The sequence below is a fragment of the Salvelinus sp. IW2-2015 genome, linkage group LG27, assembly GCF_002910315.2.
Source record: "Salvelinus sp. IW2-2015 linkage group LG27, ASM291031v2, whole genome shotgun sequence".
Taxonomy (NCBI): domain Eukaryota; kingdom Metazoa; phylum Chordata; class Actinopteri; order Salmoniformes; family Salmonidae; genus Salvelinus; species Salvelinus sp. IW2-2015.
Genome location: NC_036867.1, coordinates 28,942,952 through 28,954,291, shown reverse-complemented (window position 1 = coordinate 28,954,291; position 11,340 = coordinate 28,942,952). Strand labels below are relative to the sequence as shown.

The 11,340-nt window shown below is 43.3% G+C and overlaps 1 pseudogene; it reads right to left on the bottom strand.

Annotated features, from left to right (window-relative positions):
• Positions 1–601: 601 nt before the first annotated feature.
• On the bottom strand, positions 602–2,275 carry LOC139023169 (piggyBac transposable element-derived protein 4-like; annotated as a pseudogene).
• Positions 2,276–11,340: the final 9,065 nt, after the last annotated feature.

Here is an 11,340-nt window from a genome sequence, read left to right as displayed (position 1 = left end):
CCCCCAGTCCATCGGCCAGTCGGAGCGAGCCAATCACTACTCTGCACTTCCTGGTCTCCGTCAACCCCACCACCTAGAGCCAGCAGCTGGTGTGGGTTGAATATGCCCGCAACACCYTTCCCTGCTCTGCCACGGGCCTATCTCCTTTTGAGTGTTCCCTGGGGTATTAGCCCTCGCTCTTCCCTGAGCAGGAAGAAGAGGTTGGCAGACCTTCTGCCCAGATGTTTGTCCGCCGCTGTTGTCGCTTCTCAAGACCACCTCCAGGTATCGACGACAAGTGGATTGCCACCAGACCCCGGCTCCCCGGTATCATCTCGGGCAGAAGGTATGGCTGTCTACCCAGGATCTGCCCCTCCGGGTGGAATCTCGCAAACTCTCAGCCCATTTCCCATCTTCAAAATTATTAGCCCCTCTGCTGTTCATCTTCTGTTGCCCCGGACCCTTCGTATTCATCCTACCTTTCATGTGTCCAGAGTTAAACCCATGTCTCACAGCCCTTTGTCTACTGTTTCCTTTGCCCCACTACTCTGCCTGCCCTGACCCTGAGCCTGTCTGCTGTCCTGTACCTTTGCCTGCCCGTGTTTGATTTAATAAACTTTTGTTACTTCGACACCGTCTGCACCTGGGTCTTACCTTCAAACCTGATAAATAAATAAGAATAAAATAAGATAACAGAAACGTGAAGAACATAAATCTATCAACTCTAAATAGCACATGTAGGACAGTATGCAAGTGTGTGTGCATGGACTTTACAGATGTATTTCTCACATGGGCAGCACATAGTATTTGTTTTACAGTTCTTCTCTAAGGGGCAGAATTGGCATCTCCTCCACTTGACTGCCCCAGCTGTAGCTTCAGGTGGATCAGGACAAGATGCAGCACCCTGAACAGCTTTAACAAGCGCTGCAGAGGCTGCTGTACGGGGGAGGCGCTCCCTTCTTTGAATGTGTGAGTTACAAGTGCCTTTCCCAGCTGCTCCAGGAACACCCTCCTCTTGTTCCACTTATCAGGCATACAGGTAGGGTTGATCTTGTTCCATATCACAAAGGCATTGTATGAGGACACATCAATGATGTTATGGAAGATGACCAGGGGCCAGCGGGCAGTCATCCTCCTGCAGCTGTAAGTTCCAATCACCTTGTCCAGGTTGTCCACGCCTCCTTTGTTGTGGTTGTTATCCAGGATGATGGCTGGCTTCCTGTCCTCACGATCACTGATCTCAGCCGTTTTGTGCAGTGTGCTCAGGAGGACCACACTCTTGTTCCTCTTTGGGAGGTAAGAAACTAGAGTGGTGGTGGGGGTGAAGGCAAACTTTGATGAGAAGGCCTCTCTCCCCTTTGTTGCAAGGAGTGCAGGGGGGAGCTCAGGCTTGTTCTTTCTAACTGTAACTGTGCCAACCATGGTGATCTTCCTCTTCAGGATCTGCTGGCTGAGTTTATAAGAGGTGAAGAAATTGTAACACGTGACATTGTGCCCCCTCAGTCCATCTGTCACATCAAGCACAACCCGCATCCCCTGGTTCTTCTCCGGGCCTCCACTAGTTGGCTTCCCTGTGTAGAATTGCATCTTCCAAGTGTAGTTGGATTGCGCATCACTCACCACCCATATCTGATGCCATACTTTGCTGGCTTGCTGGGCATATACTGCCGGAAAGGACAGCGACCTTTTGACAAAAGAGATTATGATCAATAATTAGTATCAGTGTCAGAAAACAATCACGTAAATTAATGATATTACAGCAATACGTAATAAAATGAACAGTAAATATCACTTACATTACAGATATGAAAATAAAAATGTACCTCTGAATGGAACCAGTTGCTGGTTCCAGCACTGTTACTTCAGGCCCAGGGTTGTAGAGTTATGGCAGATGCTCCACCCACTTCCCCCAAACCTCTCTTATGACTGCCAGTTTGTCTCTCGCAGGTCTTGCAGGTATTGACTCACGGTTATCAAATCGTAGCATTCTTGAGAAAGTGTGAAAGACTTTCACTGGCATCGTGGCAGGGACATTCGCCCTTCCACTCTCTGCATCCCAGAGACTACATGTAACCTCGCCTCGGAACCTATACACACCCACTAATATCAGCAGCCCTATGTAAGCCTGCAGGTCAATCTTATCCATCCTTTTCCAGTTGTCTCCATATGTACGGAAACCCTCCAAATTTATCATCTCCAGGATGATTCTTTTGATGGCTGGTGTGATGAACATGTAGAATGTTGAGGCGATGTCCTGGCCATGGGCAACTGCATGTCTTGTGGGCCCTGGCGTCATCCTTATCACATGTTGTGCTGCCATCCTGCCCTTGTTGTCATATGGTGAAAAGGATCATGTTATTTTGCTTAGCTTTGACGAAAATGTCTCTCTTTCAGCTTGGGGGATTTCTTCTTCATCTGAAGATGATGCATTGTGCCCTGGGTTATATTCTTCCCCATCTTCTTCTTCAGATACCTCCTCCTCTTCTAAGTCATTGTTCTCTTGCTCCTCCTGGACATCTGAAAAAAATCTGATCTACGACCAGTTGGGCACTGAAAAATGCACTCATGGCTTCAGCAAAGAGAGAACTGGGGGGACTGTCATCTGCAGCACCTTTATAGCCTCTGACTGTATTCTCCATTTSTAAACAATGCTTTCAAGAAATGTTTATTTTGTCTGAAATTGTTTTTATTTTGTCTCTGAACTTGGAGGGGAGATGCTGCACATGCTCAAGAGCGTTTTAGTTTTGTCTGAGTTCAATCAGTAGAACACATGAACTCAATTTCTCATTGTGTGTGTGTGTGTGTGTATGTGTGTGTGTCCGTCTTTGTGACTTTTGTGGTGTGTAAATTATTTTATAACTGCAGGGTCAAAAATGACCCTAAGACAATCTTTGTATCCTGGTGGTGTACAGCTTTCATCAAAAGACAATATTTCACTTTTTTTGAGATTGGGGTCACTCTAGGAAAAGTAATCCAATTTCAAGTTGAAAAAATATCATTTAGGGGGTTTTCTCTGCTGTTAAACATAGTGGTAGGTCATTTTTTACCCTTGAGACAACACAAGGGTTAACTCACAATGGTTAAGGTATGGGTTAAGGTTTGGGATAGGTTTCCAGATATCTCCATCGGTCTTGCCAACATGTGTTGTTTAATGCACGCGATGTCAGAATGCACTCACTGTTCCAAAATGTGATTGTTACGCAACAGGACAGTTAACCCGCGCTGCCTGCTAATTATCTATAGGCTATGTTTCAACTTCTAATTATTTTCTAACAAGTTCTATTTTCTAACAAAAGTTTGAATTGAGGTGTGTTCTGCCTCCTCATTAATTCACTGTTGCCCATTTCACTGTTGCAGACAATTTATGTTTGAGGCTTTACTGAGCCGGATAAACTTCTCTCTTTGAGGAGAACCCAAGCACGTCCCCAGTGTTTCCGCAGATCAAGTATGCAGACATTTGTGACCAGATTCAGGAAACTAGGCATATGTCGCAAGTCACGACTTCACAGGAGAGCCTTTTGAAAGTAAAAATATTTTTTTATAAAAATATTTTTTGGGGCAGAAATGCCTTCTCGAACATGTAAACTTTCATGTGCCTTAATATCAAACTTGTATGTCATCTATAAATACGAATAAAACATTTAAATTACGTGCCTAGTTGGTTTATCCGCGGAGAAAGCCAGCAACCTTCCCACTAGCCATGATTGGCTGAGATAATGAGTGTGCTGGACATGACGAAAGATGAGTTTGGATTGGTCTGCGGTGTTGCATCTTTTGTCTATAAAATGAGCTGCTCGTAATGTGTAGATAATCCTTTCTACTGCATTTTATTTTGAAAGATATAATGTTAGCCATGTAAAACTGCAAATCTGTTGCTACTTCTCTCAATAACATTGCTGCCCTGAATTAAACCTGAGTTAAACCTACCCTTTGGAATGACTTCGATAGCGACAGTATTTAGTACTGTATTTAGTTATTAAGAGATCACTAAATAATCATTCTCACGGTCTCACATTGGCTGTAGTCAGTGACAAATATATAATGGTAAGCAGGACAGGGCTAAAACCCTGGATGGGAGACCAAATTGATAGTTGTAGATCTCTCCAGTAGGAGGTGCATACAGCTTTTTTCTGATAGTGGATATGTCATAGAAGATCTGACGTTGTTTCATATGTACAAATTCAAAAGAAATTAAGGTTTGTCGATGGTTAAAATTTGTTACAATTTGTTACAATGATGACATAATCCTGTGGTTGAAATTTCACCCTTAAAACTAAATTTTACATTGATGACCTTGATCAAATCCAGTATATTTTCCACATTGTTTCCATGTCACAATACGTTGAACCAACATTGATTCAACCCGTTTGGGCCCAGTGGGCACATTCCCCTACTCACAAGAGCGCAAGGATTTTCGGCATGCTCTAGAATGAACAGAGAGCAGGCGAGTGGCTCTTTAGTAGGAGAGGAGGTGCTCACTCATTTGCGACTCGACCGGTCTGTCTCCCACAGACGTGTATGATTGGTTCTTCGAGTTACTTAGAGATTCGTTGACTCCCATAGTAAGATATTGCACTCATAATATCAGAGAACCAGGGTTACGCAAGTAACCTGAAGATATCTCAGCAGGGAGCTGATTTCAGAAGTAGGGACTAAAATAGTCTCTTTAGCTGAGCTTGATCTACTGTTATCAGGACAATATTAAAGATGTCTGTGTAAGGGTGAAGTGAAAGAGAGAGAGCGAGAGAGAGAAAGAATGAGTGAATTAGATAAACAAGCAAACTAGAGCATAAGCAGAGTTGTTTGTGTTTGTTGGGGCTGCTGAGTGATGAAGGGTGTGTGAATGTATATTTTTCCCTATTTACCCCATGTTGGCCTTTGAGTTAGCATGTTCTGTTTTCAGAGTATATAGAGTTTAACACAAGAGACACGGCTCATTAATGGGCTGCACCCACCTTCGGCGGCCACTTTCCACTTACTCATACATTTAGGTCATGTTCAGGGTAGACCCTGGGTCAAATAATCTTTCAAATACTTTGTGTCTTTGCATTAGACTGTATGTAGTGTCTAAATTGGCAATGTTTGTCGTTTTGAGGCTATTCTATTGGTCCATTAAAGGTGTATTGCTAGATTGGACAATTTTTTTGTGCAGGAGTTATCAAAAAACAGAGTCAAAAAACAGTGTTGAGAGTGGCATGGGACAGAAGTGCCCAAGAGTCTCTAGAGGTAAATGTGTCACTATTGTAAAGCCTTTCAAAGACCTTGTTTTCATCTCTGCTTTATTGAGCTTGCCTAGCTTAATGCTTTTACCAAGCAGAGTGACCCTTCTTTACCCTGGATGCCAGTCTGTTGCTGCTCTCTTGTCAATGTGTTATATAATTGTCATGCCAAACGTACCACTATAGCAGAAACAGATCTGTGACCAGACTAACCCTTTGTACCATTTTGCAAATCAATACACATTCATTTGGAGGGTTGATTTGTCGCTATTGTTGGACCTGTAATTATCATATTATAAATGATTGGTCCTCTAAGTCTGACAAAGCCAGCGAGCGATAACTAGCCATCCTTAGCCACCCTATCAATATGACCTACCATGGTGCACCATCTACAGTGCATTCGGAAAGTATTCAGACCCCTAGACTTTTTCCATATTTTGTTACGTTACAGCCTTATTCTAAATATTAAAATATTTTTTTCTTCATAAACCTGCACAAAATACTCCATAATGACAAAGCAATGCAAAAACAGTATTTTAGGAATGTTTGCAAATGTATTCAAAATACAAAACTGAAATATCACATTTACATAAGTATTCAGACCCTTAACTCAGTACCTTGTTGAAGAATCTTTAGCAATGATTACAGCCTCGAGTCTTCTTGGGTATGACACAACAAGCTTGGCACACCTGTATTTGGGGAGTTTCTCCCATTCTTCTCTGAAGATCCTCTCAAGCTCTGTCTGGTTGGATGGGAAGCGTCGCTGCACAGCTATTTTCAGGTCTCTCCAGAGATGTTAGATCGGGTTCAAGTCCGGGCTCTTGCTGGACCACTCAAGGACATTCAGAGACTTGTCCCGATGCCTCTCCTTTGTTGTCTTGGCTGTGTGCTTAGGGTCGTTGTCCTGTTGGAAGCTGAACCTTTGCCCCAGTCTGAGGTCCCGAGAGCTCTCTGTACTTTGCTCCATTCATCTTTCCCTTGATCCTGACTAGTCTCCCAGTCCCTGCCGCTGAAAAACATCCCCACAGGATGATGCTGCCACCACCATAAGGATGCTGCCAGGTTTCCTCCAAATGTGACACTTGGCAGTCAAGCCAAAGAGTTCAATCTTGGTTTCATCAGACCAGAGAATTTTGTCCTTTAGGTGCCTTTTGGCAAACTACAAGCGGGGTGTCATCTGCCTTTTACTGAGGAGTGGCTTCCGTCTGGCCACTCTACCATAAAGGCCTGATTGGTGGAGGCTGCAGAGATGGTTGTCCTTCTGGAAGATTATCCCATCTCCACAGAGGAACTCTGGAGCTCTGTCACAGTGACCATCGGTTCTTGGTCACCTCCCTGACCAAGGCCCTTCTCCCTCGATTGTTCAGTTAAGCCAGGCTGCCAGCTCTAGTAAGAGTCTTTGTGGTTCCATACGTCTTCCATTTAAGACTGATGGAGGCCATTGTGTTCTTAGGGACCTTCAATGCTGCAGAAATGTTTTTTTACCCTTCCCCAGATCTGTGCCTCGACACAATCCTATTTCGGAGCTTTACAGACAATTCCTACGACCTCATGGCTTGGTTTTTACTCTGACATGCACTGCCAACTGTAGGACCTTATATAGACAGTTGTGTGCCTTTCCAAATCATGCCCAATCAATTTAATTGTCATAGCAAAGGGTCTGAATACTTATGTAAATAAGTTATTATATAAGAAAATGCAACATTTTCTAAAAAACTGTTTTCACTTTGTCATTATATCGTATTGTTTGTAGATTGATGTGGAAAATGTTTTATTTAATCCATTTTAGAATAAGGCTGTAACGTAACAACATTTGGAAAAAGTAAAGGAGTTTGAATTCTTTCCGAATGCACTGTATATGTTCTGAAAATGATGTTGGAAATAGAGTTGAATTAAAATCAGATATTCCGGTGTCCACGCCAATGTCAGTATCCTAACTGTCACCCTGTTCTTACATAGTGCAATGCGTCCTCCGAAACACAACCCAACCAAGCTGCCCTACTTCTTGACACAATGCCCACTTAACCCGGAAGCCAGCCACACCAATGTGTTGGAGGAAGCACCATGCACCTGGCGATCGTGTTAGTGTGCATTGCGCCCGGCCCGCCACAGGAGTTGCTAGTGGGCGATGGGACAAGGACATCAATGCCGGCAAAACCCTCCCCTAACCCAGACTACGCTGGGCCAATTGTGCGCCACCCCATGGGTCTCCTGGTGCAGTGCCTTAGACCACTGCACCACTCGGGAGGACCTATAGTGCACTGGGCCCTGGTCAAAAGTAGTTCACTACATAGGGACTAGGGTGCCATTAGGAAGAAACAGTTTTGCAAGACATGTCTTTGGGGTGTTTCTATTCATTTCTATGGTAATCACAATGGGGTTGGGAGTAGGGGTTGATGGGGGATGGGGGCGAGCACAGAAGAATCAGAAGTAGTAATATCTGTTTTTATGGGATGGAAATGCATCTCCAGGTCAGTCGCCACATCCAGGTATACAGCGGAGCGTTAAACTCGACAGGCCTTTCCGTTACCACAATTAAAACACACACACTAAAGAAAAATGACTGTAGGTTATAGAATTCACAACGCATGCGCGCACACACACACACACAAACCACCCACCCCCCAAAAAAAAAAACACACAACACACACACACACACAACACACACCACACACACACACACACACACACACACACACACACACACACACACACACACACACACACACACACACACACACAAACCAACCAACCAGGTCTGTATGGGAGCATTGAGCCAGGGCACAGAGGAAGATCACTCTTATTCTTTAATGGACCATGTAAATAATCTGGATAAGTACCGTGTTTACGGGCTAGCAATTAGCCTTGGAGCGGCTGCAAAACTTTTCCACAGCAAGGAAACGGGCAGCAGCTCTTAACGTGCTACGTTATAGGCTAGCTAGCGCCTCCGGATTTGGACACCGCTGCATTCCATGTAAAACATTTCTAATTCTGCCATGGACGGTCACTGTTTGCAGTAAACATGACTTTGGTATGAAAATACTGAGTAAAAAATGTGTTGCTCGCGAAAATGCTTTGGTTCCCAAAAATAGTATACTCCAGAAGGTTATGCTGTTTAGAGGAAGGGAGTAGTGCAGTGGTCAGAACTAGCATTACATAATGCGAGGGTATACAGTCCTTAAGTGTATAAGATCTCATTCAGATTGGGTAATGATAGCTGGCAAATATACAACGACAATAAAGCATTACAGAAATGTACTGTAGAAAGATTATGGTAAGTGCACTACTGCTTTCCTGAGACCTAGAAGTACTGTCGCCCCTTAGTCTTGTAAACCAGACCATAGACAACAGCAGTTACTCCTGGAACACAGGAGTGATGGTTGCTGATTATAGGCCTCTGTGCGCCTATGTAGATATTCCATAAAGAAATAGCCATTTCCAGCAAAAATAGTAATTTACAACATTAACAATGTCTACAATGTATTTCTGATCAAGTTGATGTTTATTTAATGGACAATTTAAAAAATATATTTTCTTTCAAAAACAAGGACATTTCTAAGTGATCCCAAACTTTTGAACGGTAGTGTACATACATACACACAGCGGCAAGAAAAAGTATGTATGTGAACCATTTGAAAAATACCTGGATTTCTGCATAAATTAGTTATAAAATTTGATCTGATCTTCATCTAGTTCACAACAAAAGACAAACACAGTCTGCTTAAACTAATAACACACAAACAATTATACAGTTGAAGTTGGAAGTTTACATACACCTTAGCCAAATATTTAAAAAATTCACTGTCATAGGTCAGTTAGGATCACTGTATTTTAAGAATGTGAAATGTCAGAATAATAGTAGAGAATTATTTATTTCAGCTTTTATTTCTTTCATCACATTCCCAGTGGGTCAGAAGTTTAGCAAACACTCAATTAGTATTTGGTAGCATTGCCTTTAAATGGTTTACTTGGGTCAAATGTTTCAACTAGCCTTCCACAAGCTTCCCACATAAGTTGGCTTTGTTGTCCTTAAAACGTCTTATGGCTGAAGGGGCAGTATTGAGTAGCTTAGATGAAAGGTGCCCATATCAAACGGCCTGCTCCTCAGTCATAGTTCCTAATATTTGCATATTATTATTAGTATTGGATAGAAAACACTCTAAAAGTTTCTAAAACTGTTTGATTTATGTCTGTTAGATTAACAGATCATATTGGCAGGCAAAATCCTGAGTTGAAATAAAACAGGAAGTCAGATATCTGAGCTTGTCTGTATTCACCAGAGTCCTTAAGAAATCCACTTGAGTTATGAATGTGTTGCCTGCCTAGGGGTTCCACTAGATGTCAACCAACAATAGAAATTCCAATGAGACTTCTCTGATGTTGTGGGAGAGAATGAGAGCAGAATCAGTCAGGTGTCCATCAAGCAGCCATATCCTGATCAATCGCTTTTCTTCATGCAAGACACTGACGTTCCATTGCTCACGCAGACAAGAACGAATACTCCGGTTGGAACTTTATTGAAGCTATATGTTAAAAACATCCTAATGATTGATTCAGTACTTAGTTTGAAATGTTTCTTCGCCCGGTAATATCACATTTTGAAGTTTTTGTCCGATATAACGCTGACCAGAATTAACGTTTGGATATGTACACCAGACGCGCTAACAAAAGAAGGTATTTGGCATAAATAACGGATTTTTTCGAACAAAACAAACATTTATTGTGGACCTGGGATTCCTGGTGTGCTTTCTTTGATCTAGATCATCAAAGTAATGGAATATTATCATGTATTTTATTGTTTATAGTGATGCATCTTTGCAGCTGTGGTATGCAAATTGAGTCTGTAATACCAACATGTTTCAAGCAGACACCATAGTCCCTGTGCCAAGAACACAAAGGCAACCTGCCAAAATGACTCAAGACCCGTAGCACTCCAGCCCGTAGCCATGAAATGCTTTGAAAGGCTGGTCATGGCTCACATCAAACATTATCACCATAAACCTCTAGACCCACTCAATTTGCATACCACCTCAACAGATCCACATATGATGCCATCTCTATTGTACTCCACACTGCCTTTCCTACCTGGACAAAAGGAACACCTTTGTGAGAATGCTATTCATAGACTACAGTCAGCGTTCAACACACATAGTGCCCTCAAAGCTCATCACTAAGCTAAGGACCTGGGACTAAACACCTCACTCTGCAACTGGATCCTGGACTTCCTGATGGGCCGCCCCAGGTGTTAAGGGTAGGTAGCAACACATCCGCCATGCTGATCCTCAACACAGGGCCCACTCATGGGTGTGCGCTCATCCCCGCCTGTACTCCCTGTTCACTCATGACTGCACAGCCAGGCATGACTGCAACACCATCATTAAGTTTACCGATGACACAACAGTGGTAGGCCTGATCACCGACAACGATGAGACAGCCTATAGGAAGGAGGTCAAGAGACCTGGCCGTGTGGTTCAAGGACAGCGACCTCTCCCTCAACATGATCAAGACAAAAGGATGATTGTGGACTCCAGGAAAGGAGGACGGTGCACGCCTCATTCTCATCGAGGGGCCTGTAGTGGAGCAGGTTGAGAGCTTCAAGTTCCTGGCGTCCACATCAAACAAACTAACATGGTCCATGAACACCAAGACCGCGTGAAGAGGGCACACAACAAACCTATTCCCCTCAAGACTTGAAAATATGGGTCCTCAGATCCTCAAAAATGTTTACAGCTGCACCATCGAGAGCATCCTGACGGGTTGCATCACTGCCTGGTATGGTAACTGCTCGGCTCCGACAGCAAGGCACTACAGACGCAGTGCGTACGGCCAGTACATCACCGGTGCCAGCTTCCTGACATCCAGGACTCTATACCAGGCGGTGTCAGAGGAAGGCCGAAAAAATTATCAAAGACTCAAAGCCCATCCTAGTCATAGACTGTTCATCTGCTACCGCACGGCAAGAGGTACTGGAGCGCCAAGTCTAGGTCCAAAGGCTTTTCTTCTTGTCAATAGGGGGGGCCATTTCGATTTGTAAAAAATTCGTTTCCAAATTAAACTGCTCGTACTCAATTCTTGCTCGTACAATATGCATATTATTATTACTATTGGATAGAAAACACTCTCTAGTTTTCTAAAACCGTTT